Source organism: Hyla sarda, unplaced genomic scaffold (assembly GCF_029499605.1).
Source record: "Hyla sarda isolate aHylSar1 unplaced genomic scaffold, aHylSar1.hap1 scaffold_612, whole genome shotgun sequence".
In the NCBI taxonomy this organism is placed as follows: Eukaryota; Metazoa; Chordata; class Amphibia; order Anura; family Hylidae; genus Hyla; species Hyla sarda.
The window spans coordinates 119,288-125,890 of NW_026610627.1; the positions used below are offsets into that span (position 1 = coordinate 119,288).

Sequence of the window (6,603 nt, forward strand, 5' to 3'; positions counted from 1 at the left end):
ACTCAATACCACTGACATCACTAGGTGTAAACAACATCTCTCCTTTGCTGTGTATGTGACTATGGAGCTGTTTGGTGATGTCGTCTATTACGGCCTTCATAGAAGCAACAGGAGATTGTTGCATCCATCTTGAACCCTCAGAACTACAGTGCTATGATGTCACTCACTTCCACAGGCCTTGCAGAGTGTAAACAACAACAACCCAGCTTTGTTGTGTATGTAACTGTTACGCCGAGCGCTCCGGGTCCCCGCTCCTCCCCGGAGCGCTCGCTACACTTCCCTCACTGCAGCGCCCCGGTCGGTTCCACGGACCCGGGGCGCTGCGTTACCACCTCCGGCCGGGATGCGATTCGCGATGCGGGTAGCGCCCGCTCGCGATGCGCACCCCGGCTCCCGTACCTTACTCGCTCCCCGTCAGTTCTGTCCCGGCGCGCGCGGCCCCGCTCCCTAGGGCGCGCGCGCGCCGGGTCTTTGCGATTTAAAGGGCCACTGCACCGCTGATTGGTGCAGTGGTTCCAATTAGTGTTTACACCTGTGCACTTCCCTATATCACCTCACTTCCCCTTCACTCCCTCGCCGGATCTTGTTGCCCTAGTGCCAGTGAAAGCGTTCCTTGTGTGTTCCTTGCCTGTGATTCCAGACCTTCTGCCGTTGCCCCTGACTACGATCCTTGCTGCCTGCCCCGACCTTCTGCTACGTCCGACCTTGCTTCTGTCTACTCCCTTGTACCGCGCCTATCTTCAGCAGCCAGAGAGGTTGAGCCGTTGCTAGGGGATACGACCTGGTCACTACCGCCGCAGCAAGACCATCCCGCTTTGCGGCGGGCTCTGGTGAAAACCAGTAGTGACTTAGAACCGATCCTCTAGCACGGTCCACGCCAATCCCTCTCTGGCACAGAGGATCCACCACCTGCCAGCCGGCATCGTGACAGTAGATCCGGCCATGGATCCCGCTGAAGTTCCTCTGCCAGTTGTCGCTGACCTCACCACGGTGGTCGCCCAGCAGTCACAACAGATTGCGCAACAAGGCCAACAGCTGTCTCAACTGACTGTTATGCTACAACAGTTACTACCACAGCTCCAGCAATCATCTCCTCCGCCAGCTCCTGTACCTCCTCCGCAGCGAGTGGCCGCTTCTGGAATACGACTATCCTTGCCGGATAAATTTGATGGGGACTCTAAGTTTTGCCGTGGCTTTCTTTCCCAATGTTCATTACACTTGGAGATGATGTCGGACCAGTTCCCCACTGAAAGGTCTAAGGTGGCTTTCGTAGTCAGCCTGCTGTCTGGAAAAGCCCTGGCTTGGGCCACACCGCTCTGGGACCGCAATGACCCCGTCACTGCCTCTGTACACTCCTTCTTCTCGGAAATTCGAAGTGTCTTTGAGGAACCTGCCCGAGCCTCTTCTGCTGAGACTGCCCTGTTGAACCTGGTCCAGGGTAATTCTTCCGTTGGCGAGTATGCCGTACAGTTCCGTACCCTTGCTTCAGAATTATCCTGGAATAATGAGGCACTCTGCGCGACCTTTAAAAAAGGCCTATCCAGCAACATTAAAGATGTTCTGGCCGCACGAGAAATCCCTGCTAACCTACATGAACTCATCCATCTTGCCACTCGCATTGACATGCGTTTTTCCGAACGGCGTCAGGAGCTCCGCCAGGATATGGACTCTGTTCGCACGAGGCGTTTCTTCTCCCCGGCTCCTCTCTCCTCTGGTCCCCTGCAATCTGTTCCTGTGCCTCCCGCCGTGGAGGCTATGCAGGTCGACCGGTCTCGCCTGACACCCCAAGAGAGGACACGACGCCGCATGGAGAATCTCTGCCTGTACTGTGCTAGTACCGAACACTTCCTGAAGGATTGTCCTATCCGTCCTCCCCGCCTGGAAAGACGTCCGCTGACTCCGCACAAAAGTGAGACAGTCCTTGATGTCTACTCTGCTTCTCCACGTCTTACTGTACCTGTGCGGATGTCTGCCTCTGCCTTCTCCTTCTCTGCTGTGGCCTTCTTGGACTCTGGATCTGCAGGAAATTTTATCTTAGCCTCTCTCGTCAACAGGTTCAACATCCCGGTGACCAGTCTCGCCAGACCCCTCTACATCAATTGTGTAAACAATGAAAGATTGGACTGTACTATACGTTTCCGCACGGAGCCCCTTCTAATGTGCATCGGATCTCATCACGAGAGGATTGAACTGTTGGTCCTCCCCAATTGCACTTCTGAAATCCTTCTTGGACTTCCCTGGCTTCAGCTCCATTCCCCAATCCTGGATTGGTCCACTGGGGAGATCAAGAGTTGGGGGCCCTCTTGTTCCAAGGACTGCTTAAAACCGGTTCCCAGTAAACCTTGCCGTGTCCCTGTGCTTCCTCATGTAACCGGTCTCCCTAAGGCCTATATGGACTTTGCGGACGTTTTTTGCAAAAAACAAGCTGAGACTCTACCTCCTCACAGGCCTTATGATTGTCCCATTGACCTCCTCCCGGGCACTACTCCACCCCGGGGCAGAATCTATCCTCTGTCCGTCCCAGAGACTCTTGCCATGTCTGAATACGTCCAAGAAAATTTAAAAAAGGGCTTTATCCGTAAATCCTCCTCTCCTGCCGGAGCCGGATTTTTCTTTGTGTCCAAAAAAGATGGCTCTCTACGTCCTTGCATTGACTACCGCGGTCTTAATAAAATCACGGTTAAGAACCGCTACCCCCTACCCCTCATCTCTGAACTCTTTGATCGTCTCCAAGGTGCCCATATTTTTACCAAACTGGACTTAAGAGGTGCTTATAATCTCATCCGCATTAGAGAGGGGGATGAATGGAAAACGGCATTTAACACCAGAGATGGACACTTTGAGTATCTGGTCATGCCCTTTGGTCTATGCAACGCCCCTGCCGTCTTCCAAGACTTTGTTAATGAAATTTTTCGTGATCTCCTATACTCCTGTGTTGTTGTATATCTAGACGATATCCTGATTTTTTCTGCCAATCTTGAAGAACACCGCCAGCATGTCCGTATGGTTCTTCAGAGACTTCGTGATAATCAACTCTATGCCAAAATAGAGAAATGTCTGTTTGAATGCCAATCTCTTCCTTTTCTAGGATACTTGGTCTCTGGCCAGGGACTACAAATGGACCCAGATAAACTCTTTGCCGTCTTAGATTGGCCACGCCCCTCCGGACTCCGTGCCATCCAACGTTTTTTGGGGTTCGCCAATTATTACAGGCAATTTATTCCACATTTTTCTACCATTGTGGCTCCTATTGTGGCTTTAACAAAAAAAAATGCCGATCCCAAGTCTTGGCCTCCTCAAGCGGAAGACGCCTTTAAACGACTCAAGTCTGCCTTTTCTTCGGCTCCCGTGCTCTCCAGACCTGACCCATCTAAACCCTTCCTATTGGAGGTTGATGCCTCCTCAGTGGGAGCTGGAGCTGTCCTTCTACAAAAAAACTCTTCCGGGCATGCTGTTACTTGTGGTTTTTTTTCCAGGACCTTCTCTCCGGCGGAGAGGAACTACTCCATCGGGGATCGAGAGCTTCTAGCCATTAAATTAGCACTTGAGGAATGGAGGCATCTGCTGGAGGGATCAAGATTTCCAGTTATTATTTACACCGATCACAAGAACCTCTCCTACCTCCAGTCTGCCCAACGGCTGAATCCTCGTCAGGCCAGGTGGTCTCTGTTCTTTGCCCGATTTAATTTTGAAATTCACTTTCGGCCTGCTGATAAGAACATTAGGGCCGATGCTCTCTCTCGTTCCTCAGATGCCTCTGAAATTGAACTCTCTCCTCAACACATCATTCCTCCTGACTGCCTGATTTCCACTTCTCCAGCCTCCATCAGGCAAACTCCTCCAGGAAAGACCTTTGTTTCTCCACGCCAACGCCTTGGGATCCTCAAATGGGGTCACTCCTCCCATCTCGCAGGTCATGCGGGCATCAAGAAATCTGTGCAACTCATCTCTCGCTTCTATTGGTGGCCGACTCTAGAGACTGATGTGGTGGACTTTGTGCGAGCCTGCACTATCTGTGCCCGGGATAAGACTCCTCGCCAGAAGCCCGCTGGTTTTCTTCATCCTCTACCTGTCCCCGAACAACCTTGGTCTCTGATTGGTATGGATTTTATTACTGACTTACCCCCATCCCATGGCAACACTGTTATTTGGGTGGTCGTTGATCGATTCTCCAAAATGGCACATTTCATCCCTCTTCCTGGTCTTCCTTCAGCGCCTCAGTTGGCTAAACAATTTTTTGTACACATTTTTCGTCTTCACGGGTTGCCTACACAGATCGTCTCGGATAGAGGCGTCCAATTTGTGTCTAAATTCTGGAGGGCTCTCTGTAAACAACTCAAGATTAAATTAAATTTTTCTTCTGCATACCATCCTCAATCCAATGGACAAGTAGAGAGAATTAACCAGATCTTGGGTGACTATTTACGACATTTTGTTTCCTCCCGCCAGGATGACTGGGCAGATCTTCTACCTTGGGCCGAATTCTCGTATAATTTCAGAATCTCTGAATCTTCCTCCAAATCTCCGTTTTTCGTGGTGTACGGCCGTCACCCTCTTCCCCCCCTCCCTACCCCCTTGCCCTCTGGTCTGCCCGCTGTGGATGAAATTTCTCGTGATCTTTCCACCATATGGAAAGAGACCCAAAATTCTCTCTTACAGGCTTCTTCTCGCATGAAGAGATTCGCAGATAAGAAAAGAAGAGCTCCTCCCATTTTTTCCCCTGGAGACAAGGTATGGCTCTCCGCTAAATATGTCCGTTTCCGTGTCCCGAGCTATAAGTTGGGACCACGCTATCTTGGTCCTTTTAAAGTTTTGTGTCAAATTAATCCTGTCTCTTACAAACTTCTTCTTCCTCCTTCTCTTCGTATCCCTAATGCCTTTCACGTCTCTCTTCTTAAACCTCTCATCCTCAACCGTTTTTCTCCTAAATCTGTTCCTCCCACTCCTGTTTCCGGCTCCTCGGACATCTTCTCTGTCAAAGAGATTTTGGCCTCTAAAAAGGTCAGGGGAAGAACTTTTTTTTTTAGTGGATTGGGAGGGTTGTGGTCCAGAAGAGAGGTCCTGGGAACCTGAGGACAATATCCTGGACAAAAGTCTGATCCTCAGGTTCTCAGGCCCCAAGAAGAGGGGGAGACCCAAGGGGGGGGGTACTGTTACGCCGAGCGCTCCGGGTCCCCGCTCCTCCCCGGAGCGCTCGCTACACTTCCCTCACTGCAGCGCCCCGGTCGGTTCCACGGACCCGGGGCGCTGCGTTACCACCTCCGGCCGGGATGCGATTCGCGATGCGGGTAGCGCCCGCTCGCGATGCGCACCCCGGCTCCCGTACCTTACTCGCTCCCCGTCAGTTCTGTCCCGGCGCGCGCGGCCCCGCTCCCTAGGGCGCGCGCGCGCCGGGTCTTTGCGATTTAAAGGGCCACTGCACCGCTGATTGGTGCAGTGGTTCCAATTAGTGTTTACACCTGTGCACTTCCCTATATCACCTCACTTCCCCTTCACTCCCTCGCCGGATCTTGTTGCCCTAGTGCCAGTGAAAGCGTTCCTTGTGTGTTCCTTGCCTGTGATTCCAGACCTTCTGCCGTTGCCCCTGACTACGATCCTTGCTGCCTGCCCCGACCTTCTGCTACGTCCGACCTTGCTTCTGTCTACTCCCTTGTACCGCGCCTATCTTCAGCAGCCAGAGAGGTTGAGCCGTTGCTAGGGGATACGACCTGGTCACTACCGCCGCAGCAAGACCATCCCGCTTTGCGGCGGGCTCTGGTGAAAACCAGTAGTGACTTAGAACCGATCCTCTAGCACGGTCCACGCCAATCCCTCTCTGGCACAGAGGATCCACCACCTGCCAGCCGGCATCGTGACAGTAACCAAAGGGATTTGTGATGTCACCTAGAACCTTCACAGCAGCGACAGCTTTATGAGGAGCATCAGCACTGCTCTGCCTGAGCAGAACCATCACCGCCATAGGTTGTCAAATAACCCGGATTTAACCCACACAGGTAAGTCCAATGGGGTGCAGGCATGTCCTCTATGCTTACAGCTTCCCGTGGGTGTTGGTTTGATACCGTTTGGGGACAGCCAAGGAGGCATCTGCAGGCAACAAAGGTAGGTGTGTGCTTGTGTGTGTGTTTCCTATGCAGATCCTAAGCCCAGTGTCACATGCAAGTAGGAGGAGTAAGAAGGGTTCCTGGCAAATCCGGGTTATGGATTGCATTTAAAAAGGCCCCGTGGGAGTGCAATGGGCCCCTGTCTTGCTGCTTAGCAATAATGGTATGGGTTTAGGTTCTGCTGTGTGTACTGGTGGTTGACTGCCCCCCAGCCCAGAGTGTGCATGAAAAATTGTCTGGCAGCCTCCCTGACAGCAAGCAGTGATAGTGCCCATGAAGGGGACCTTGTTGGGCCCGCCCCTTTCACGGTTATCGCTTCTCGGCCTTTTGGCTAAGATCAAGTGTAGTATCTGTTCTTATCAGTTTAATATCTGATACGTCCCCTATCTGGGGACCATATATTAAATGGATTTTTGAGAACGGGGGCCGATTTCGAAGCTTGCTTCCGTCGCCCTATGCATTGACCCGATATGGCAGTATCTTCGGGTACAGTGCACCACCC

General features: G+C 52.2%; 1 non-coding gene across 1 annotated transcript; it reads left to right on the forward strand.

Annotated features, from left to right (window-relative positions):
- Nucleotides 1-6,412: 6,412 nt before the first annotated feature.
- LOC130341104 (U2 spliceosomal RNA) lies at nucleotides 6,413-6,603 on the forward strand. Its single transcript, XR_008881101.1, has one exon. It is a non-coding gene; the product is annotated as a U2 spliceosomal RNA (small nuclear RNA).